We start from the raw sequence: 25,869 nt of genomic DNA, 5'->3' as shown, positions 1-25,869 counted from the left end.
AAGAAGAATAAGAAAATCCCCAAGTCTCTTTTTTGATTCAGAGAAATCCTGACTCTCCCAGTGGAAGTGTTCCCTTATGGTATGCAAAGTTTCTCCAAAAAAGAAATCCTCAGGGGGAGAAGCAGAAGGGGTGGAGTCTTCTGCATCATAAGTGGGTATAGATAAATCCTGATCAGAAGAGGAATCAGAAGAAATAGATACCTGATCTGAAGATTCATAGTCAGTGCCTTGCCTAGGCCTCTTAGCAGGAGGGGGATGGGGACCCCTGATCAAGGTAATTAAATCTTCAGCCATTTTGATCATTTGTTTTTTAGGCATTGGGGCCTGTACACGTGGCCCAAGCATCATTTTTTTAGACATAGAAGTAGTTTTTGACCTTAGTTTTGAAGATGGCGTCGGTTTAATATACAAATCTTTAGGCCTGAAAACATCCTCAGAAGCCGGTGCCTGCTCAGCGGCTCCAGACCCATCTAAGGTAGAGATATCCACGGGTTCAATACTTAAAAGTATCTCGTGGCATACCGGACTCCGAATGGGTCTCAGTAGAGGCCTGCGAATCAAAAGTAGTGGGTATCAGGGGCTGCAAGAGCACCTCACTGAGTACTGGCAAACCGGCGACTGGCTTAGGAGCAGCATCGTCGTCGGTTCTGGACCTCGACGGTCTGTCTCTGTCATTTTCTTTGCTTTTTTTAGGTATTCCAGTAGTCGGATTGCTAACCGATGACATTTCTGGATAGTTAAATCTTGATCCAAAATATTTAGAAGCAAAAATATACAGATGTTTAATCGTGCGTTGATAAAATTTAGCACAAAACCGACAGCAAGGTACGTTGTGGTCAGGGCCTAGGCAAGGAATACAGTACAAATGAAAATCCTTATGAGGTATTTGCTTCCCACAAGTAATGTGATTGTTAACTTTTACTGACATCGGTAAGGAGCAGGGAAAAGTTTCCCCAACAGGGTACTTAGCTTTTAGTTGAAGACTTTGGTTCTGAAATTTCGGAAACGAAAATTTCAGGAGTTGGCCAACCGGCACTTGCGAACTGCTTCTGCTTTGGGCACCGTGCGGCAAGAAAGACTGATGTAATGGCGTCGGCTGCATGTTTTATACACCTGACGACCTGATGTCATGGAAGAAGGGACAGCAACCAACGCATGACCCAAGACTTTGTTAATCAGGCTGACTGAGGGCAACCTGCCAGCAGATTACCCAAATGTATTGACTACAACAGTGAAACAAGAAGAATATCCCAGGGGGTGGGATTCTTAGCAGAGGTTGCTTTAATCATTTTAGGTCCTTGAGAAATTACCTCAGGGTAAGCAGTAGGATTTTTAAAAAGAAATTTGGGTGAGTCAGGGACTCTGTAGTACCTGTCTGGTTTTCTGGGTGTAGAAGGGAGGGTGTCAGGAGTCAAGTTGGATTCCAGGAAAGCATCCTCCACAACATCCAGGACTGGGGGATGGCCAAGGGTCTGTGCAGTGGAAGATCTAAGAATTCTCTGAGTCTCTTTTTAGACTGAGGGTAGTCCTGACTCTCCCATTGGAAATGCTCCCTTAAGGTATGAAGTGTTTCCCAAAAGGAAAAATTATCTGGGGGAGAGGCGTAAGGAATGCAATCCTCTGCATCAGAATCCTCATAAGTAGAGAGGGGTTGCATGTCTTCATATTCAGATGCACCAGAGTTATCTGACTCTTGTTCAGACAAAACTTCAGGGGACAGATCTCTTTTCCTTTTGGAGGGGGTAGCTTGGCTTCCCCTGATCAGCATGATAAGGTCTTCTGCCATTTTAAGTATTTGAGACTGAGACAAGGAAGCAGGTGCCTGAGATTGGGTTGTCAGTTTCTTGGGTGTGGTTCGTACCCTGGGCGTAAGAAACTTGGTAGTTTTCGAAAGAACGGTAGTTGCGAAAGAAGATGTTTGTGTTGTGTTGTGGCTCCAGACCCATCCAAGGTACAGATGACCACAGGATCCTTAGTCGAAGAAGAGTTTTGCGGCATACCAGACTCCGAAAGGGTCTCAGTACCGGCCTACAAATCCACAGAAGTGGGCATCAGGGGCTGTGAAAGCGCCTCACCGAGGACCGGAGAACTGACGACTAGCTTAACGGAAGCGTCAACGGTAGGTTTGTACCTGTGCAGTCTGTCTCTGTCTTTATCTTTACGTTTTTTTGGAAGATCTGCTGTCAGATGGCTTACTGATGCCATATCAGAGTTCGAGGACTGTAAGCGAAAATATCTAGCTACAATAAGGGCCCGACGACAGATAGTTCTGGCATTGAACAAAGCACAGAAGCGACAGCGGGGGGTGTCGTGGTCTGGGCCTAAACAAGTGACACAGTAAGAATCAAAGTCTCAGGGTGATATTTGCTTTCCAAAGGCGAGACAACTTAACTTTTTCTGACATCGGTTAGTGCAAGAAAAAAAAGATCCTTAAACTAGGTACTTAGCTTTAGAAGAATTCAGCTTCAAATTGGTAGACAAAACTCAGGTAGCGGCCGACCAGCCCTCATGCAAACTGCTTCTGCTTCGGGCTCCACGGCAAGAAAGAGTGATGTTATGGTGTCGGCTGCCTTACTTTATACTACTGACGACCTGACATCAGTCCTAAAGCAACAGCAACCGACGCAGAAATACTAAGCCTCTGGTATTCAGGCTGGCTGAGGGTTACCCTGGCAGGGATAATCCAAATGTGATGACTGCAACAGTTAAACACGAAGAACATCCACACTGTCATGTGATTTCTTTTTGAAGCAATGAAAAGTTATAAAAGGAAGTGATGTGGTGTAACGGATTGTCTGATGAAGTTTAAAACTTTTTAAACTAATGCGCTTACATATATCTGGTTATTTTTGTTTCTTAATTTTGTGTTGTCGAATTACGTTTTGTTATAACAAACTTTCAATATATACCAGTTGGTGGTTTTTCGCTTACATTGTGTCATCAGTTTGTTCGTTTGTAAAGATATGTCACTAGTTGTTTCAAGTGAAACTGCCGTACAGCTGGATGAATCTACGGACAGGACCGAAGGGTCGATTGGTAATCTGACTGCGTTGATTATGAAACTGACACAACGAGTAGATGGCTTGTACGAGAGGCTTAACAGTTCAGATGCGAGTAAAGTAAATGGAAGTTCACATGGCTCGAAATCAAATGGTTCCTTTGATTTTAATTTAACGCCAGCATGCCTGGATATTAGTAATGGTACTAGCGGTGACAATTCCAGACGTGGTGGAGAAGTTTTAAAAGATAATTGTGGTACCCAAATGAATTCTAATAATAGAATACACCAGGTACTATCACATCGAGAGAAAGAGCATACCCCATTTTTTAGAGAAGGCACAAGGAAAACAATTCCGGTTTTGACGGAATGATTGGATGCTTCATTTGCATTCTCAGGACATGTAAACCAAGGTAATAAAACTATAGACTCAAAGCTCAATGACTATGATACTAAATTACTCAAATGTAGGAAGCTACAACTGGAGAACGCTTATTTAAATGAATATATTAAACATAATATTGTACCGAAAGGGTTACGCCTTTGGCGTTACCCAACTGGTTTGGTACATAATTCTCCTATGCATACTGAGTTGTTACAGTTGTTCGACAAGAGTGGGAAAGAATTATTAAGTGTGTTAATTAAATATAATCAATTGGAAATAGATCAGCTGATGGCTGATTTAGACCATTTAGATAAAGTTATTAGAGGTGACATTTCCTTTGATACTATTCAATATGAGATGCTGAGAATTTATAATAGTATCGAACAACAAATAACCAAATTAAAGAATGGGAAAATGCATAAATTAGATAGAGACATTAATCAGTATGCTAATGGATTAGCCTATCCTAGCCAACCAGGAGGGCAAAGAAGAAATAAACTTTATGGCTATTATAACAATAAATCGAATAATGAGTTACAAGATCATATTGACATTGGACAAAATAATGACTTGGTATACAATGAAGAATTTCCAGAACTGAGACGATCAGAAAGACTTAAAAATAAAACCCCTTACTCTAATTATCAGACAGCAGGGTTTCAAGAAGCCAGGCCCAAGGACAAACAGTGGAGAACTTAGACAATAATGCTTTATTGGATATAAATGATAGTAATGATCAACTGGACTTGTAAATGTGTCATAATGAATTGAATGAGAATGATTGTAAGCATATTATAGTTAATAATGGTGGCGATTTTAAAGTTTTTAATTTTTCTAACATTGACGTTAATCAAGATGTGGCAAATTTGTTATCTAAAGGATATACTTTTGTTGCTTCTAAATCATTTGATTTTACAACAATAATGAATGACATGAAATTGTTTTTAAGAAAAATTAATTTTTCTTTAATATATCATGACACTATTTATAGTGAGTCTTGTTTAATATTAGTAGTACGTATAACCCGCCTTTACACCCCAAATTATTATTGTATGAAAAAGTGTGTGAATATCAGTTAAAAAATTTAGATAAATGGAATAGAGCGACTGATTACCCTTCAAATTTAAGTAAAAAAGAACTAAATATTTTAAAGGCTTTACAGAAAGAAAAAATTAGAATTATGAAGCCAGATAAAGGAGGAGGGGCTGTTATTATGAGCAATGAACTGTATAACGAAAAGCTTAATTTAATTTTACAAACTGATACATATGAACAATATTATTAAATGAATTAAATTTGGCATATAAAAAATATGTACACAAATAAATGATATGTTTTTAGAAAGACGAATTGATATATATTTATATAATTATTTGAATATTATAACGCCTAGAATTCCTATTTTTTTGGAAACCCAAAAATGCATAAAGATTTATTTGATCCTCCCATGCGTCCATTGGTAGATGGAAGGGAGTCTATTATATCAGCATGTGCTAAATATGTAGATTATGAGTTAAAAAAGATTGTTAAAAATGAAAAATATATTTGTAAAGACTCATGGACATTTTTAGAACACATGAATGAAGTAAAATTTAATAAGCAAGATATTTTAGTAACTATAGACGTATGTGACCTCTACATGGTAATTCCTCAAAATATAGGATTAGAATGGGTTAATGAAGTATTAATTAAACATCGTATTAATCATGATTTAACCAATCTTATTATTGAACTTTTAGAATTAATTTTAAATAATAATTATATTACATTTGATAAAAAATATTATCTACAGAAAAAAGGTATTGCAATGGGTTCACCATGTGGAGGTACTTATGCAAATTTAGTAATGGCATTTTGGGAGAAAAAAAGTATTTTTAATAGCAAGTATCGTTTATTTATTAAATCTTATCATCACTTTCAGGATGATATTTGTCTTATCTGGAATGGTAATCATGATAGTTTAAATTAATTTTTAATTTATATAAATGAAACTACCTCATTTTTTAAATTTACATGGAACGTAAGTGATTATAATATTAATTATTTAGATATACATTTAATTACAGATTATGAAAATGAAACTTATGTTTCAGTAATTCATAGAAAAGAATCATATTCTAATAGTTTTCTTCATTATAGTAGTGCCCATCCAGAATATCAGAAAAAATCAGTAATAAAAGGTCAGCTTGTTAGAGCGGCGAAAATGGTTACTAAGTTTGAACAATTTCAAATATAATGTAATTTTTTAAGAAGTATGTTTTTAAATAAAAATAACCCACCAGCTCTAATAGATAATTTAATAACATAAGTAACACAAAAAAGATCAAGCGGCCATTTTTCACCGATTTTGAAATTGCCGAATATTAATATTAACAATTTAAATAATGATGAAAATATGACAGTAACTACTAATGAAGAGATTATAATAAATACTACATTTAATAAAAATTTAATGTTAAGAGATGAAAATAAGAATGAATTCACAAAAGCATTAATAATTACTTATTCGCAAGAACATCAAATATTACGAGAAATTTTTGTAAATAATTGGGCAATTTTAATGGATGATTTTCAATGTAAAAATATATAGATAGTTTCTCTAAAATTGTATATAGAAAAGGGAAAAGTTTTAAAGAATTACTAAAATCAAATACCCAAAATAAGAAAAACAATAATACAATAAGTGGAATGAAAAAGTGTGGAGCTTATAATTGGTGCCATAAAATAAAAGCAGGACAATTCCTCTATTTAAAGAATAAAAAATATTTTTAAAAAAATAAATATAATTGTAAATCAAAAGCTGTAGTATATGCAGCTATGTGTGATTCCTGTCCTATATTTTATATAGGAAAAACAGAGAGAGTTTTATCTCAAAGGATTTATGAACATGAATATTATATTACGAAAAATAAAGTAAATAATGCTCTAGCTAAACATATTAATGGATATAGTAATCATCGATTTTATTTTACAGTTATAGATCATGTTGAAATGGAAGATAGAAGCCCTTGGGGTTTAATTCTCGAACAAAAAGAATTACAATGGCAAATTAAATTACAAGCTGATACATGGCCAGGAATAAATGAAAGAACTACAATAGCGCCAATATTAAAATTAATGGCATTAAACAGAAAGAAAATTAAAGATTAAATGGTGTAATTTGATTTTGTAGATATTAATTGATTCTTTTTTATGAATATAAATTATTTATTTATTATCAAGAAATTTTAAAGTAATATATGTTTTTTTATATATTATTTTAATATTTTATTATTTTAATATTTAAATTTTATGGATTCTAGAAAGGCTGATACCATTCCATATAATAATCGATAATAATTAAATACTAAAATAATTTTTTTTAAGAATAGTGTTATTGAGGTATATATTTATTATATTTATAAAGATCAATTTTATTTAATATTTAATAGAATAGAATATATATATAGTCCTGGTTTGTTTATATATATATATATATATATATATATACTATCCATTTAATATAAATTTAGATAATTCACATAAAAAAATGTCATTGTATTACATAAATATGGGGTAAAGATAATTAATTTTTCAAACTGTCTAAATAGTAGTATTAGGCATGTGTGTGTTTTAAGAGTCATGTGATTTATTTTTGAAGCAATGAAAAGTTATAAAAGGAAGTGATGTGGTGTAACGGATTGTCTGATGAAGTTTAAAACTTTTTAAACAAAGTGCTTGCATATATCTGGTTATTTTTGTTTCTTAATTTTATGTGGTCGAAGTACGTTTTGTTATAATAAATTTTCAATATATACCGGTTGGTGGCTTTTCGCTTACATTCTGTCATCAACATCCACACTGTACAATAAAAGTTCTACAGCCTCTAATAATCAGACTAACCTACAAGCAATACTATTGGTCATCAGTTTGACATAAATATATATATGCACACACACACACACACACACACACACATATATATATATATATATATATATAAAACATCTGGGCAATATATAAAGAGCTAACAACCTGGTTAGCTGTACAACAGCATCAAAATAAAAATTTCTGGCAAGCACTTGGGGGGGGGGGGAGATCAAAAACTGGCAAAAAAAGCTGGTGCACAGCCCAACAATGCAAAATAAATGCAAAACATGCAAATGCTAACATGCACTCTATCAAAAATTTAAGAAAAAGCACAACCAGCAAATAAACAAACTGGTGTCCGTTAAAAGAAATCTATAAAACAAGAAAATGGAGAAAAACTAATGTAAACAATTATAAACAGGCAGACTGAAGATAAAAGAATTTGTGACTTTAGTAGACGAAACTAAAAACAAAAATTAGTTGTTTTAGCTTAAATCTTGGAAAAGCTTTCAACTCTCTTAACTCAATATATTTATTTAAAAAGATGGCATTATTTGGCTTTCCTGATACTTTCATGTAATTTGTTAAAACAGCTGCATCAGACTTCCAGTACATAAGCCAAGATGGTCAACTATGCAACTCAGTCCATTAAAATCACTAAGGGTACTGAACAAAGATTACCTTCATACATAACTTTTTAAGAGAAGTTATTAGCAAACATTGTATGTTTAAATGAAAGCTCTAATAATTTTAAAATGAATACTTTCCACTCTAAGCTTCTACTTTTTGCTCACACGACATTATAATTAGTAAATATTAATTCATCTGCACATTCTCTATTCATATTAAATGGGTTTTGAAGATATGTCAAACAAATGTAACCACGGAGAAGCCAATATTTTGACACTTTGAATATGAAGTACCAACTGAACAAAGTACGAATCATAAACGAGATTTGTCTTGTAAGGACTGATATGCATGCAAATGGGGCAATACAATAACTAATCATTTAGGTGTATGCACCTAAACACTAAATAATGTAGCAAAATTGAAAACTAAGACATCAATATTTTTAAGCAATAACTAAATGGAAGACAACCTGTCAAAGTGTTCTTCCCATAATTATGCAAATAATTCAAACTACTTCATAATGCCAAACGGGTCCCTATTAATTATTCAAACTTTTTAAAGTTTGAATGTCATATGGTCGACACCATATGATCGAACTTTGAAAAGTCCAGAGGTTAAAAGCAACGGCTCTGTACGGCGCAGAATGGGAAAATTTCTCTTTTCTGCATTGAAATGCGATCTCAGAGTTGGTACATTTAAGAAGGGGGTGTGGGGGGCGCAGGGGGGTTTGCTTGTCTTAGTGTTAAGGTACGTTTTTTTAAATTTTTTATTATATTTTCGAAGTTTCAAACTTTGCTCATATGTTGTCGAACATATGAGGTTCAAAGTTTTGAAACTTCGAATATATAATACAGACCCATGCCAAACAAGGATCTAATTAAAGATAAATGATTTCCTTATCAAATTTATTTGGCTTCAAAACAAACCAAAACACTGTGTATGCATAGTCACCATATTAGACAATGGAACCATGTGGGCACAGGCCTTGCAAAAACAGAATCTCGCTCAGTAGCCTTTACATTTAAAGCAATCTTTTGTTGCAGGGCTAGCCACTAAACCTTGTCTCTAGATGACTGTCACTGTTAAAGTGACACCCCAACCCCATGTGCAAAACTGGGAAAAAGGGGTTGTGGCTGGATTTGCTGGTTGGATCGAACATGAAGTACCAAATGGAAAGAAGTACATGAAAAGATGGGTGAGGATCTTAAAATAAATGGTGTGACTTCTGAATACCTACATGCACTGCTATAACATAGAACATACAAGTCAAATTACAAGCATAATACTGAGAGCAATTTTACCTTTAATTATCCAAATATAAGAAATATTTTTCTATTCTGCTTGTTATGCGCCAGGATTTATTAAAGTTGCCAGCAGTATTACAATGACAAGTTTGAAAAATATAATTTTATATTTTTTGGTCTTGTTGTGTAAAGACTTACAAATACTAAACAAGGATTGTTTAAGGCACAAATAGGAAGCAGACACAATGACTGACTATGCAACCTACTAGGCTGCTTGACAAAGATGAAACTAATGACAAAAAAGGGTATACCCGCCTTATTACAATATTCAAATTACACTTTATCAGGTAGGTCTTGTTTATCAAAACTGTACACAATATCAAATAAAAATAATATAAACAATTCACTTTGGAATTTTTTTTTTTACTACAAGCGAACTCAATTTTTCAGATAATTACAAAAGACTAATACTGTGTCTTCTTCAGTTCCCTTTAGAGAAACAATTTCAGAGTCTTTGAGCACCACATAAATCCAAAATATATATATATACAGAAAATACAAGATGTTGGATGTGTAGAGTATTAAAGGTAGACTAGCAACATTTTTATTTTACAAATATGACAATTTATATACATTCTGATTAAAATTTCAATTTCTTGCACAGGCTTTCCTTTGGAGGTATGAATTCATGGTCTTTTATAATGTACTAATTTCTATTTGTCTTCCTAAGTCTCAATATCCTTTCCAATGAAATATTTTAATCTATAGCTTGGAAAATAATAATAATAAAGAATTAGACAAAAGGTGCAACATCCTTGTATATATTTATCCACTGATGAGAGTCAAAAGGAAATTAATACAAAGTTAAAATCTGAAAGTACAAACTATACATTTTAAATACTGGCAGAAATCATCCCCACTAAAAAAAACACAGGATGAATTTTTAGCGAATGCTTATTAAGTACAGACTGCAGGTATAAAGAATGATCGATTCTCTTTGAAAATTTAGTTTTTACTTCAGAATCAGCCAACATATGTGGAAAGACAGTGGAGGTGCATTTGTGGTTAACATGTACTACTGTCAAAGAATTTTTTCTTACTCTTTATAAAACTTAGTATTGCTGAACATAAACACAGAAGATTATGAGTGGATCTCCAATAATATTGTTATTATGTGCTTGAAACATGGATCAGAAAAAATTCACCTCATCAGCGGAGCAGAACAAAGCAAAGCATGAGAGCTGACTCCTGACATCCATGTCTAGAACACAACAGTTAAGATCGGACAGACACAATTACAATCCTTGGCAGTACACAGAGTTTTATTTTACCTGCTCCATGTACTACCAGTTACAGGAAAAAAGGAAAGGGGTGAAGCTTAGCACTGCCACAAAGACAGAGGGCAGAAATCAAGTGTATGGAACTAGGAATTAAATATGTCCTCTACCACAGTTTTCGTTTAAAAGCATAGCAGAGCAAAGTAGCTAACAGCTTTAAAGCTGTTCTGGCTTCTGTCGCTGTTAAACTCAAACAGAGTTTAATGGTACTTACAGGTGCTTTTGCAAGTCAGAACAGGGTTTAAGAAGCCTGTCTTTTCTACCTGGTTTTGGAATGCAACTGCAGTGCTATATGCACTATATATATGGTGTTATTTTTTTTAATAAAAATATTTATGAAAAGAAATGCTGTATGAAAAAGTTTTGACCATTAAAAGAAGATAGACTAATACCTCTTAATTAGTTAAGGAAAGAGGGGCTGGAAAGAACATTCAAATAATACTCAAATTCCAAAATAAAGAGAAAGCATATGGTGGGTTAAACTAGGCAGGTATGCAAATGTAGACTGAGGAAGGATTTAAGACTATACTATGTGCAATGCACAGAACAACAATAGCCTATGGAAAGAGAAACAAAAGATAGGTACTTACCATAATGATACAGCTGTTAAGAGTAGAGCCATTTTCGGTAGCATCTAAGACTCGGACCATATGCCATAGGATTTCCAGGCACTCCAAACATATCACAGGCTTCTATACCCCTCCCTTCCATTCCATAAAGAAAGTACAATTGTAAAAAATCTAGCCAAAAAGTACAGTTGTGTACACTTACCATAAATGTAGATGTTCGAGTGTATTCACTGTTGCAGTCATCACTTTTGGGTTATCTGCTTGCAGTAGCCCTCAGTCGGCCTGATTAACAAAGTCTCGGGTCCTGCATCGGTTGCTGTCCCTTCTTCCATGACGTCAGGTTGTCAGGGGTATAAACATGCAGCCAACGTCATTACATCAGTTTTTCTTGCCCCACGTCAGGTGCCCCCTTAATGGGAAGCTATAAATATAGAAGGTTATAACTCCAACAAAAAAGCAAATACACTACAAAGCTTTCGAAGATAGTAAAGGAGAGTAAAGATATATCCATAAAAGAAAAAGAAGGGGGCTGGAGGGAGGGTAACCAGGACTGCAACAGTGAATACACTGGAACATCTACATTTATGGTAAGTGTACACAACTGTATTATGTTCTTCGTGTTTCACTGTTGCAATCATCACTTTTGGATAGATTCCCAAAGCTAAGGATGGGAGGAGGAATTTAAATAGAATTAGGTCCAGCTACAAGACCCTGCAAGACTGCAGTGGCAAAACAAGCTCTGGATTTACAGAAAATTGGCAGATGGTAAAGCTTGATGAAGGTATGTACAGAACTCTAAGTAGCAGCTTCTAGGATGTCCCTGGTAGGGATGCCTCTGATAAAGGCTGTAGAGGTAGATGCAGCCCTGGTAGAGTGGGGTCTGATCCCCTGTGGGATAGGTTTTCCATGGTGTTTGTAGCAAAAAAGAATGCAATGGCCTATCCATTTGGAAATGGTTTGCTTCGAAATAGCCTTCCCCTCTGCTCCTGCAGCAAATGCCACCAGCAGTTGATCAGATTTCCTTTGAGGTTTAGTTCTGACCAAGTAGAAAGTACAGTTGTGTACACTTACCATAAATGTAGATGTTCGAGTGTATTCACTGTTGCAGTCAATACATTTGGGTAATCTGCTGGCAGGCTGCCCTCAGTCGGCCTGAATTCCAAAGTCTTGGGTCCTGCGTCAGTTGCCGTCTCCTCTTCCATGACGTCAGGGATATAAAACAAGCAGCCGACGCCATTTTCTTTAGTTTTTCTTGCCCCAGATGTCAGGTGCCCCCAAAAAGGTAGCAAATATATATATATATATATATATATATATATATATATATATATATATATAAACTATATATACATGCAACAATACAAACCTTACTTTCATCTACAAGCAAATACACCACATAGGTAGTAGAAGATAGTGAAGTAAAGATAAACTCCAGAATGAAATGGGGATGGCGGGCGGGTAACCTGGTCTGCAACAGTGAATACACTCGAACATCTACACTTATGGTAAGTGTACACAACTGTACTATGTTCTTCATGTTTCACTGTTGCAGTCATTACATTTGGGTAGAATCCCAAAGCTATGGATGGGGGGGGCTGCAGCTCAACAGCATTAGGGGCGGCTATAAGGCCCTGCAGAACTGCAGTGGCAAAGCCTGCCCTGGACTTAGAGTAGAGAGGCAAATGATAATGCTTTGTAAAGGTGTGAACAGAACTCCAAGTAGCAGCCTCTAGAATGCCTTTGGTTGGTACTCTTCTGAGAAAGGCGGCTGAAGTAGCTGCAGCTCTGGTGGAATGAGACCTAATGCCCTTGGGCACATGTTTGCCATGGTGTAAGTAGCAGCAACGAATGCAGTGGCTTATCCACTTTGTAACAGTCTGCTTTGAAATAGCCTTTCCTTCTGATCCTGCAGCATATGTCATTAGTAATTGCTCAGTTTTTCTTAGAGCTTTAGTCCCGCTCAAGTAGAATCTTAGCTGTCTGTGTACGTCCAAGGAATGCAGAATTCTCTCCCCCTTGTTCTGCGGATTTGGATAAAAGGTTGGCAGATGAATAGTTTGGTTAAGAGCCACACTGGAAACCACCTTAGGCATAAATGAAGGATTGGTCCTCAGAGACACCCTGTCTGGGTAAAATATGATAAAAGGCTCCACAGCCATGAGGGCCTGTAGCTCTGAGATTCTTCTTGCTGAAGTAATTGCTAGAAGCAGAGCTGTTTTCCATGATAAGAACTTTAGATCAGCAGTAGCAGCTGGTTCAAATGGAGACAGGGTGTGCTTTTCCAACACATAATTGAGGTCCCATGCAGGTATTGGTGATCTTCTGGGAGGCCTTAAATTTTTGGCTCCTCTACGATACTGCTTTAGTAAAGGATGCAAAAAAATTGGTGGCTCTGTACTGTAATGAGACAAAATGGCAGAGGCATGAATTTTTATTGATGAGAAAGATAGGCCTTTGTCAAGCATCTCAGTCAAGTATTGTAATATCTGAGGAATATTTGGTATTGCTGTATCAGTTCCTTGTGCATGATTCCAAGCACAGAATCTCTTCCATTTATCAGCATAACATTTTCTAGTACTAGGCCTTCTGGCTTCCAAAATGACATCCATCACAGCTTTACTGAGAGGCGTTGCTTGCATAACTACATGATCAGTCATGCTGCCAGGTTCAGTGTTTGGAGCTGATTGTGCAGGATCTGATTGTTTTGCTGGGACAGTAATTGAGGTCTTTGAGGTAAGGTCCAAGCTGGGTATTGAGACAAGTTCCTTAGGATTGGGTACCAGTATTGGCAGGGCCAGTCCGGGGCAATTAATATCATCTTTGGTTTCTCTTGTCTGACTTTTAGTAGGACCTTCTGAAGAAGAGGCAGAGGAGGAAAGGCGTAAACTGATCGCTTTTTCCAACTGAGGGATAGGGCGTCCACTTTCCATGCTTGTCTGTGATAAGTCTTTGTGCAGAATCTTTTAAATTGATAATTTTGAGGAGAGGCAAATAGATATATGTCCAAGCTCCCCCATTTCTTTATTATCATGCTGAAGACTTGTGGATCTAGTTTCCACTCGTGAGGATCCATACGTTTTCTGCTTAAATCGTCTGCCAGAGTATTTTGTTTTCCTGGCAGGAATTGAGCTTGGTGATGTACTTGGTAAGTCAAAGCTGTGTCCAACAGTGCCATGGCTAGTCTGCAAAGGGGGTATGAGTGCGTGCCCCCCTGCTTGTTTATATACCACATAACCGTGGTGTTGTCCATCTTTATCAGTAGTTGTCCTGGATGAAGTAAGTCCTTGAAGGCTGTCAGGGCATTTTGAACAGCTAACATCTCTTTTTGGTTGATATGCAGATGCATTTGTTTTGGGGTCCATATGCCCTGAATGCTTCTGCCCACCAGGTGGGCCCCCTATGCATAATCTGATGCGTCTGTTGTTAAGGTTTGGCTGGTAGGGTATAGAGTGAAGGCCCGTCCCATGTTTTGGTAAGATGCCTTTGCCCACCATAGAAACTCCTGTTGTAGGCAGGGAATGAGAGGAATCATTGTTTCCAGACTGACAATGTTGACTCCATAAACTTTTTAGGTACAATTGAAGTTTCCTCATATGCAGTCTTGCATATGGAATCAGTAGGATGCAGGATGCCATGAACCCCAAAGCCTGCAGAGTTTGTCTTGCAGATAATTGGGTTTTTGTTGTCATCAGTTTGAAACAAGTAGTCAGTTGCCTTTGTTTGTCTGGCGTGAGGAAAGCCATCTGGGCAGTTATATTAAAGCCTGCACCCAGGAATGTTACCTTTTGAGAGGGTACCAGTTGTGATTTATTTTCATTTATTGTGTACCCTAGGCATGTTAGAAGCCTTTTCACAAATGTCAGGTGCTGAAGAAGAATGTCCTTGCTCTCTGCTTGAATGCGACAGTCGTCTAAGTAAGGATATATTTGTATACTTCTTTGTCTTCAAAAAGCAATTATTGGTGCCAGGCACTTTGTAAAGACCCTGGGCGCAGTAGATAAGCCAAAGGGCAGTGCAGAGAATTGGTAATGCATTAAGCCAGCCTTGAAACGAAGGTATCTTCTGCACGATTCCCTTATTGGGACATGCAGGTATGCCTCATTTAGATCTAATGTCACCAGCCAAGCATTCTTGCCCAGAATGGGCAGAAGCTGCTGCAAAGTTAGCATTTTGAATTTTGGAATGTCCAGGAATGTGTTCAAAATTGATAAATCCAGTATTGGCCTCCAGGCCTTGACCTTTCTGGGTGCCAAGAGTAAAAACCTTGTCCTTTTTCCTGTTCTGGTACTGGCTGAATAGCTCTCATATCCATGAGGGGCAAAACTTGTTTCTGTGCCTCTGCCCATTGATTTTTTGGCAGATCCGGCCAACTGTTTGCCATTGGCAGAGTATGGAAATGGAATCTGTATCCCTGTGATATTATGTTTAGCACCCACTTGTCCTGGGTAATTAATTAACTGACAATTTTGAGCAGCAAAAAATGCTAATTTTCCCCCTAAGGGTGCTGCGAAAAGTAAGTGCTTGGTGATGGCAGAGGGAAGTCATTGGGACTGTTTTCTGTAGGGTTGTGCTTTATCTCCTCCAGCTTTGGAGGTAGAAGCACCCCACTGCTTTGACCTGGAAGAATCCTGTGCCTGGTATCTAGAACCTTTAGGGCGTCTGGATTTGCCCCTTTGAGCTCTGTCGGACACAGGAAAGGACCAATTTTTTGTAGGCCAGTCTCTACTGAATCTTGGTGACTGCACTTGTAAGAAGTCTTTTACAGTTTGCATAGACTTAGCTTTGTCTTCCATTTTCTTTAAAACCTCTTCTGCCTTAATACCAAACAGAATATCATGCTGTAAAGGTGCATCCAGTAATTTAGCTTTAACATGATCAGGCAAATTTTGCTCTTTTAGCCAGGCATGCCTCCTAATCACCGATCCAGTAACTGCGGCCCTGCAGGAGGCCTCTAAGGAATCAAAACCACATTGCAAAGTATGCTTTCCAACTTGTTCAGCTGCATGCAATAATACCTGCAATTCTTTATTTTCTGCACATTCAGAAATCAACATCATTTTCTGTTTCAGCAATCCCATAACATGTTGTTGATACTTGAGCATATGAAATTGGCAGTTTAAGGCCCTAATTGCCAAGGTTGCAGATGTATAAACTTTCTTTCCCCATCTATCCAGTGCTCTTGAATTTCTGTCAGAGGGGGTAGGAGTTTTTGCTGTTGAGGCCTTAACTCCCTTTGGATCCTGTGAAATAGTTTCAGGGTCAGCAGCAGGGTTTCTAAATAAAAATTTGTGTGAGTCAGGGACCCTGTAATATCTGTCAGGCTTGCTGGGAGCCGGAGGTAAGGAGTCAGGAGTCAAGCTTGACTCTGAAAACATCCAAGGGAGAGACATTCGTGGGTACAATACTTTGAGTATCTCGCGGCATGCCGGACTCTACATGGGTCTCTGTAGGGGCATGCGACTCGAAAGTAGCGGGTATCAGGGGCTGCAAAAGCACCTCACTGAGTACCGGCGAACCGGCGACTGGCTTAGGAGAAGCTTCATCGGTTTTGGACCTCGACAGTCTGTCTCTGTCCTTCTCTTTGCGTTTTTGTGTACTCCGGTAGTCGGATTGCTATCCGACGACATTTCAGGCTAGTTAAATCTGTTTCCAAAATATTTTGAGGCAAAAATATACCGACGCTTAATAGTGTGTTGGTTAAATCTAGCACAAAACCAACAGCCAGGCACATTGTGATCAGGTTCTAGGCAAGGAATACAGTATAAATGGAAATCCTTACGAGGAATTTGCTTCCCACAAGTAATACAATTATTAACTTTTTCTGACATCAGTATGGAGCAAGAAAAAAAAGTTTCCTCAACGGAGTACTTAGCTTTAGTGAAGACTTCGGATCTGAAACTCGAACTCGAAAATTTCAGGAGTCGGCCGACCGGCACTGGCGAACTGCTTCTGCTTCGGGCACCGCGCGGCAAGAAAGACGAAAGAAAATGGCGTCGGCTGCTTGTTTTATACCCTGGACGTCATGGAAGAGGAGACAGCAACTGACGCAGGACCCAAGACGTTGGAATTCAGGCCGACTGAGGGCAACCTTCCAGCAGATTACCCAAATGTAATGACTGCAACAGTGAAACACGAAGAACATTCTAAGTTGTCTGTGCACATTTAAGGAGTGCAGAATCCGTTCCCCTTTGTTCTGTGGGTTAGGTAAGAAGGTTGGCAAATGTATGGACTGATTAAGGGCCACACTGGATACCACTTTGGGCATGAAGGAGAGATTGGTCCTGAGGGACACCCTGACCGCATGAAAGATGATGAAAAGCTCCACTGCCATGAGGGCCTGTAATTCAGATACCCTTCTTGCTAAAGAGATTGCTAAAAGAAAAATTGTTTTCCAAGAAAGGAATTTTAAGTCCGCAGTGGCAGCTGGCTCGAAAGGTGACCTTTTCCAATACAAAGTTGAGGTCCCAGGCTGGAGTTGGAGCTCTCCTGGGTGGCCGTAGATTTTTGGCCCCCCTGAGGAAAGTACAGTTGTGTACACTTACCATAAATGTAGATGTTCGAGTGTATTCACTGCTGCAGTCATTACATTTGGGTAATCTGCTGACAAGTTGCCCTCAGTCGGCCTGAATAACAAAGTCTTGGGTCCTGCGTCGGTTGCTGTCTCTTCTTCCATGACGTCAGGGGTATAAAACATGCAGCCAACGCCATTTTAATCAGGTTTTTCTTGCCCCAGATGTCAGGTGCCCCCCAAATGGGGAGCAAAATATATACATATATAAATGCATGTAATTTAGAACACAAAAAAATATACCTCCAACTAAAAGCAAATACACCAAAAAAACTTTTGAGCATAGTAAAAGAAAGAAGACTAAAAAGAGAGAAATAAGTGGCTGGCGATAACCAGGACTGCAACAGAGAATACACTCGAACATCTACATTTATGGTAAGTGTACTACATTCTTCGTGTTTCACTGTTGCAGTCATTACATTTGGGTAGAATCACAAAGCTATGGTTGGGAGGATGGAATTGTACAGCATTAGGAGCAGCTATAAAGCCCTGCAGGACAGCAGTGGCAATGCCTGCTCTGGATTTAGAGAAGAGAGGTAAATGGTAATGTTTGGTGAACGTATGAACTGAGCTCCAGGTAGCAGCTTCTAGAATGTCGCTGGTAGGAATCCCTCTGAGAAAGTCTGCAGAAGTAGATGCAGCCCGGGTGGAATGGGATCTGATCCCCTTGGGAATAGGTTTACCATGGTGCATGTACAGAAATGAATACAATGGCTTATCCATTTTGAAATTGTCTGCTTTGAAATAGCCTTTCCCTCTGCACCTGCAGCAAATGCCACCAGTAATTGCTCAGATTTTCTTAGAGATTTTGTCCTGTTTAAGTAGAATCTTAGTTGTCTGTGTACATCCAATGAATGCAGAATCCGCTCCCCCTTGTTCTGTGGATTTGGGAAAAAGTTGGCAGATGAATGGTCTGATTAAGAGCCACACTGGATACCACCTTAGGCATAAAGGATGGATTGGTCCTGAGGGCCACCCTGTCCAGATAAAAGATAATGAAAGGCTCCACTGCCATGAGAGCCTGTAGTTCTGAAATCCTTCTAACTTGAAGTGACTGCTAAAAGAAAAGCTGTCTTCCAAGAGAGAAATGTTATGTCTGCAGTAGCAGCTGGTTCAAATGGAAGTAGGGTGAGTTTTTCCAGCACAAAATTGAGGTCCCATGCAGGAGTTGGTGCTCTCCTGGGAGGTCTCAAGTTTTTGGCCCCTCTGAGGTACTGCTTAAGCAGGGGATGAGAAAAGAGAGGAGGCTCTGTGTTGTAATGAGCCGAAATGGCAGAGGCATCGAGTTTTACAGAAGAAAAAAAATAGGCCCTTATGAAGCATCTCAGTTAAATATTGCAGAATCTGAGCAATATTGGGCACTGCTGTGCTTATTCCTTGTGCTTGGTTCCAGGCACAGAATCTTTTCCATTTATCAGCACAAGATTTTCTAGTACTAGGCCTTCTAGCCTCCAAAATGACATCCATCACAGGTTTACTGGGAGGTGTGACTGGTGAAATTAGTTGATTAGCCATGCTGGAAGATTTAGAGTTTGGAGCGGAGTGTGCAGGATTTGATAGTGCTGCTGAGACAGTAGATAAGGTGTCTTTGGCAGGTACCACGGAGGAAGGTGCGACATATTGCGTAATAGCAGGTACCAGTGTTGCCAAGGCCAGTCTGGAGCAATCAGAATCATTTTCGTTTTTTCCTGTCCAACTTTTAGTAAAACCTTGGAGAGCAGAGGCAGAAGGGGAAAGGCATAGACTGATAGGTTTTTCCAGCTGAAGGATAGAGCATCCACTTTCCAAGCTTTTTTGTGATAAATTCTTGTGCAGAATTTGTCCAACTGATAGTTTTGGGGAGAGGCAAAAAGATCTATGTCTGGGCTCCCCCATTTTCATGTCAACATGCTGAAGATTTGTGGATCCAGTTTCCATTCATGTGGGTCCATAAGATTTCTGCTTAGTTCGTCTGCCAGAGTATTTTGCTTTCCTGGCAGGAATTGAGCTTGTAGATGTATTTCTTAAGTCAAGGCTGTGTTCCACAAAGCCATAGCTAGTCTGCAAAGGGGGTAGGAATGGGTACCCCCCTGCTTGTTTATGTACCACATAACTATGGCATTGTCCGTCTTTATCAGTAGTTGTACTGGATGAAGAAAGTCCTTGAAAACTGTCAGAGCATTCTGTACAGCTAGCATTTCTTTCTGGTTGATATGTAGGTGCATTTGATTTGGGCTCCATTCGTCCTGAATGCATCTCCCTGCCAGATGGGCCCCCCAAGCATAATCTGATGAGTCTGTAGTCAGGGTTTGGGTGGCAGGGGGTGGAATGAATGACAGTCCCTTGTTTTTGGTGACAGGCCTCTGCCCACCATAGGAACTCCTGTTGCAGGCAAGGAATGATAGGAATCATTGTTTCCAGGCTGTGACAATGTTGACTCCATAAGTTTTTTAGGTACCATTGAAGTTTCCTCATATGCAGTCTTGCATATCGAATTAGTAGAATGCAGGAAGCCATGAACCCCAAGGCATGCAGAATTTGTCTTGCAGATAGCTGGGTTTTTGTGGACACTTGTTTGAAGTAGGTCATCAATTGAATTTGTTTGTCTGGCGTGAGGTAAGCCATCTGGGCAGTTGTATTCAAGCTTGCACCCAGGAATGTAATTATTTGAGAGGGTACCAGTTATGATTTCTTTTCGTTTATGGTGTACTCTAGGCATGTTAGAAGCCTTTTTACAAACGCCAGATGCTGTAGTAGAGTGTCCTTGTTTTCTGCCTGAATTGGACAATCGTCCAGATAACGATAAATTTGAACGTTTCTTTGTCTGCAAAATGCAATTACTTGTGCCAGGCACTTTGTGAAGACCCTGGGCGCAGTAGATAAGCCAAAGGGCAGTGCAGAGAAATGGTAATGCAAATAGCCTGCTTTGAAGCGGAGGTATCTTCTGCAAGATTCCCTGATTGGGATATTCAGGTAAGCCTCTTTTAAGTCTAGAGTTACCAACCAGGCATTCTTGCCCAGCATAGGCAGTAACTGTTGTAGAGTCAGCATCTTGAATTTTGGAATGTCCAGGAAAGTATTTAGAATGGATAAGTCCAGAATTGGATGCCATGATTTGTCTTTTCTGGGTACCAGGAAAAGTGTTGAATAAAAACCTTGTCCTTTTTCCTTTTCTGGTACTGGTTGAATTGCCCCCATATCCATGAGGGACATAACTTGTTTCTGGGCCTCTGCCCACTGATTTGGAGGCAGATCTGGTCATCCGTTTGGAATTGGCAACGTGTGGAAATGAAATCTCTATCCCTGGGCTACTATATTTAAAACTCACTTCTCCTGGGTAATTAGATGCCAATTCTGTGCATGAAGTGCTAGTTTTCCCCCCAAAGGGGCTGCCACAAGAGAAGTGCTTGGAAATGGCAGAGGAAAGTCATTGAGACGGTTTACCATAGGGGGGTGCCTTGCTACTTCCAGATTTGGAGGTGGAGGCCCCCCATTGTTTTGTTCTGTAAGTTCCTTACGACTGAAACCTGGAGCCTTTGGAGTGTCTGGGTTTGACCTGAACAGCTCTGTTGGGTACTGGAAAGGACCAATTCTTAGCAGGCTAGTGCCTACTGAACCTGGATGGCTGCACTTGTAGGAAATCTTTTACAGTTTGCATAGATTTAGCTTTGTCCTCCATCTTTTTCAAAACTTCTTCTGCCTTATTACCAAATAGACTGTCCTGTTGTAAAAAGAGCATCCAACAATTTTGCCTTAACATGATTAGGCAGATTTTGCTCTTTGAGCCAAGCATGCCTTCTTATCACAGAACCAGTTACGGCGGCCCTGCAAGAGGCCTCCAAGGAATCAAAACCACACTGCAAAGTATGCTTTCCAACTTGTTCAGCTGAATGCAGTAAATCCTGTAACTCTTTATTTTCCACACAGTCAGAAATCAACATCATTTTCTGTTTCAGTAAGCCCATGACATGCTGCTATTTAAGCATATGAAATTGACAGTTTAAAGCCCTGATTGCCAGGGTTGCAGACGTGTAAGCCTTCTTACCCATCTATCCAGCGTCCTGGAGTCTCTATCAGAAGGGGTAGGATTTTTAGCAGTAGAAGCCTTAACACCCTTGGGACCCTGAGAAATTGTTTCAGGGTCAGCAGTAGGGTTTTTAAAAAGAAACTTGTGGGAGTCAGGAACCTTGTAATATCTGTCTGGCTTACTAGGAGTTGGAGGCAGGGAATCAGGAGCCATGCTGGCTTCTGAGAAAACATCATCAACAATGTCTAAGACAGGAGGTTATAGCCAAAGGCCTATGCTGAGGAAGAAAAAGGAAATCCCTAAGCCTGACTCTCCCAATGAAAATGTTCCCTTAAGGTATGCAAAGTTTCTCCAAAAGAAAAATCCTCAGGAGGAGAAGCAGAAGGGATGGATTCCTCTGCATCAGAGTCCTCATAAGGTGCAACAGATAATTCCTGATCAGAAGAGGAATCAGAAGAAATGGAAACCTGATCTGAAGATTCATAATCAGTGTCTTGCTTAGGCCTCTTATCAGGAGGTGGTTGGGAACCCCTGATCAAGGTAATTAAATCCTCAGCCATTTTGATCATTTGATTTTTAGGCATAGGGGCCTGAGCACGTGGCCCATGCGTCATTTTTTTTAGACACAGAAGTTGGTTTTGGCCTTGTTTTTTGAGGATGGTGTCGGTTTAATATACAAATCTTTAGGCCTGAAAATACCCTCAGAAGCCAGTGCCTGCTCAGCGGCTCTGGATCCATCTAAGGGAGAGACATCTGCGGGTTCAATACTTAAAGTATCTCACGGCATTCCAGACTCCGAATGGGTCTCAGTAGAGGCCTGTGAATCAAAAGTAGCGGGCATCAGGGGCTGTAAAAGCGCCTCACTGAGTACCGGCGAACCGGGGACTGACTTAGGAGAAGCTTCGTCGTCGGTTTTGGACCTCGACGGTCTGTCTCTGCCTTTTTCTTTTAATTTTTTGTGAATTCCGGTAGTCAGATGGCTAACTGACAACATTTCTGGATAATTAAACCAAGAACCGAAATATTTTGAGGCGAAAACATACTGACGATGGATAGTGCGCTGATTACATAAAGCACAAAACCGACAGCACAGTACGTTGTGGTCAGGGCCTAGGCAAGGAATACAGTATGAATGAAAGTCCTTATGAGGTATTTGCTTTCCAAAAGTAATACAATGATTAACTTTTACTGACATCGGTAAGGAGCAAGAAAAAGTTTCCCCAACTGGGTACTTGGCTTTAGGTTGAAGACTTCAGTTCTGAAACTCGAAAACGAAAATTTCAGGAGCCAGCCGACCGGCACTTGCGAACTGCTCCTGCTTCGGGCACTGTGCGGCAAAAAAGACTGGTGTAATGGCGTCAGCTGCATGTTTTATACCCCTGACGACCTGACGTCATGGAAGAAGGGACAACAACTGACGCAGGACCCAAGACTTTGGCAATCAGGCCGACTGATAGCTACTGCAAGCAGATACCCCAAAAGTGACGACTGCAACAGTGAAACACAAAGAAAATCAGTAGATGTCCTTCTCTTCACTGCTGCAGTATTCTGCACTTTAGTGATCTCCTGCTAAGGATAACCCAACAACCTGCCAGTATCCAAAGCCTTTAGATCTTGCGTACACCATACATCGCATGCATCCTCCCTGTAAAGGACATGGGGCATAAAAATGATGTATGGATTAGTTACCCAGAACTGAACTGCCCCAGTAGACAACAGTTTCTATAGGACAAAGGAGGGTATGCACATACAAAGGGTGAAAATGAAGATGGAAAATGGGACCCTCAGCCAGGAGGGTAACAAAATCGGAGCCCAAAAAAAGGAGGTAAGGAGGGAGGGACCGAATATTGTAACAGTGAAGAAAAGGATATGTACTGTTATGGTAAGATTTTACACAACTGTACCAAGTCCTTCTTTATCACTGTCGCAGGGAGAGTACAAAAGCTCGGGAGTGGGAGGTGGAAGGCTGGGAAGAGCCCAAAACAAACTCATGCAGGATGGCCCTAACAAAACTTGCTCTGGCCCTAGAAACCATATCCAATTTATAGTGCTTAGTAAAGGTGTGTACTGAAGACCAAGTAGTAGCTTCTAGGATCAACTGGTGTCTAAACCCTTGAAAAAAGCACCAGAAGAGGCAACAGCCTTAGTGGAATGAGCTCTAACATAAGTAGACAAACACTTGCCATGAAATGGACATCAAAAGGAAATGGCCTTAGATACCTCAGGAGGAGATGGTTCACTTAGAAACAGCCAAATCCAATGTCAGGATGAAAAGAAACAAAAAGCTGGTCAAATTTACGAATGGTCTTAGTTTTATCCAAATAATACTTGATCTGCCTGTGCAAATTCAAGGTATATAGGGCCTTCTCACTAGATGACTGTGGAGAAGGAAAAAAGAAAGAGAGATGTACTGTCTGACCCAAGGACAACTTACTAACCTTGTGCATCAAATGATTAGTGCAAAGAGACACCCTATCTCTGTGGGAAAAAAAGGGAGGAATGGCCACACCTCCGAGCAGAAGCAAGAGCCAGCAAAATGCCCGTCTTCCTGGTACAGTGTTGCAAAGAAGTTGAAACTGTAGGCTCAAAAAGAACCAGAGTCAATTTTTCCAAGACAAAATTAAGGCCCAGAGGAGGAGGAACACATTTCCTTGGGGGTCTAAAAAGTAGGATAGCTTTACGAAACTGTTTGACCTCAAAACAAGAAGGCAAAGGAGGATTCAAGAGCAGACAGACAAATAGCTGACAAATGGGCCTTTACAGAAGAATAGGCCAAGCCAAAATGGTGCAACTTGCACAAATAGGACAGAACCAGAGGGACTCCAAAAAACAAGGGTCCTGGCTATGATCATGGCACCAGAAGGAAAATCTTTTCCACTTAAGACAAATAAGACTTTCTGGTTGTGGGTTTTCTTGCCTCCCCTAAATCGCTGAACACATACTCAGAAAAGAGGTGCCTAAAATGGAAGAATCCCTATCACCCACAGTGTCAGCTGAAAAATGGACAAGTGAGCATGGATGTCCTGTGTGAGAATATCTAACCAGTGAGATAACTTGTGGTGACTGGCCCTTGCCAGATGCAATAAGAGGGGGAAATCAGTATTGTCTTGGCCAAAAAGGAGTCATTAACAAGATTTTCACCGAGTCCAGCTGAATCTTCTGCAAGACTCTTGGAAGCAGAGGAAGAGGAGGGAAGACAGAGAAAAGTTTTCTTCCAAGGAAAACAAAGGGTGTCCGTCTTCAATGCTTGATGGCATAGCAACTCAAACAGAAAAGAGGGACCCGCCTTTTCAAAGGGGAGGCAAAAACATCTGAGGAATACCCCACCTATGGACTATGTCCAGAAATATGTCTCTGTGAGGCATCCATTCATGAACCTGTGTTTTGGACCTGGTCAAAGAATCTGCCACTAGATTGTGCTCAGAAAGAACACACACTGCCTGAAGGGTTAGCTGACAAATGATAGCCAGATCCCAGGCCTGAAGAGGCAGCATGCAAAGAAGATAAAACTTTATGCCATCCTGCTTGTGGATATACCACATCACAGTGGCAATATCTCTGTAAACCTTCAGAGGGCCTGGAGGGAGTACTGGATGAAAAGCCTGAAAAAACAGAATCAGAACTCTCATCTCCTTGCTGTCGATATGGTCTGGGAGCAGAGACCCTGAGCTTTCAGGTGACCACAGGAGCCCCCAGCCCATGTCTGAAGCATCAGTGAACAGTTTTTGAGAAGGAACTGGTGACTGAAAAGGCAAACCTGGGTTAAGGGTAAGTTGCTGAATCCACCACTCAAATTCCCGCTTGAGGCAAGGAAGGAGAGGGACTCTGAAATCCAGAGGATGGCAATACTGAAGCCAAGCTGGCTTTGAGATTCCTTTGAAGCCTTCCACATATGTAGTCTGGCAAGAGCGAGCATTGGAATAGAAAAGGCTATAAATCCTAAGGCTTTAAGAAACTCCCTGACTGGAATAGTAGGTATGGGAAACAACAGACTGAAAGAAAGCTGTCAAGGACAATACCTTTGGAGCTGGAAGAGTGGCCAACATGGTCACTGTCTGAATCCTGCAGTCCAGATGCACATGACCCAGAGGAGGAGTCAGGACATACTTTTGGAAGTTGATAGTGAATCCCAGATTTTGAAGGAGAGAGATGGTGAACTACAAAGCCTGCAACAGGCAACTAGCAGAAGGTGCCTGAATCAACAGGTTGTCTAAATAAAGAAAAATCTAAATTCCCTGAAGCCTGCAAAAAGCAATTAAAGGAGATAGGCATTTTGTGAATAC

At 39.6% G+C, this 25,869-nt stretch overlaps 1 protein-coding gene across 2 annotated transcripts in view; it reads right to left on the bottom strand.

The window, feature by feature from the left end:
* The window catches only part of FMR1 (FMRP translational regulator 1), a 2,052,104-nt gene that overhangs the window by 1,688,566 nt on the left and 337,669 nt on the right, over nt 1-25,869 (bottom strand). The window lies entirely within an intron of this gene.

The sequence above is a fragment of the Protopterus annectens genome, chromosome 15.part0 (genome assembly GCF_019279795.1).
Source record: "Protopterus annectens isolate FY-2018-M chromosome 15.part0, PAN1.0, whole genome shotgun sequence".
Taxonomy (NCBI): Eukaryota; Metazoa; Chordata; order Ceratodontiformes; family Protopteridae; genus Protopterus; species Protopterus annectens.
Note: the sequence above shows the minus strand (reverse complement) of the source record. Positions and strands in the feature narration are given on the sequence as shown.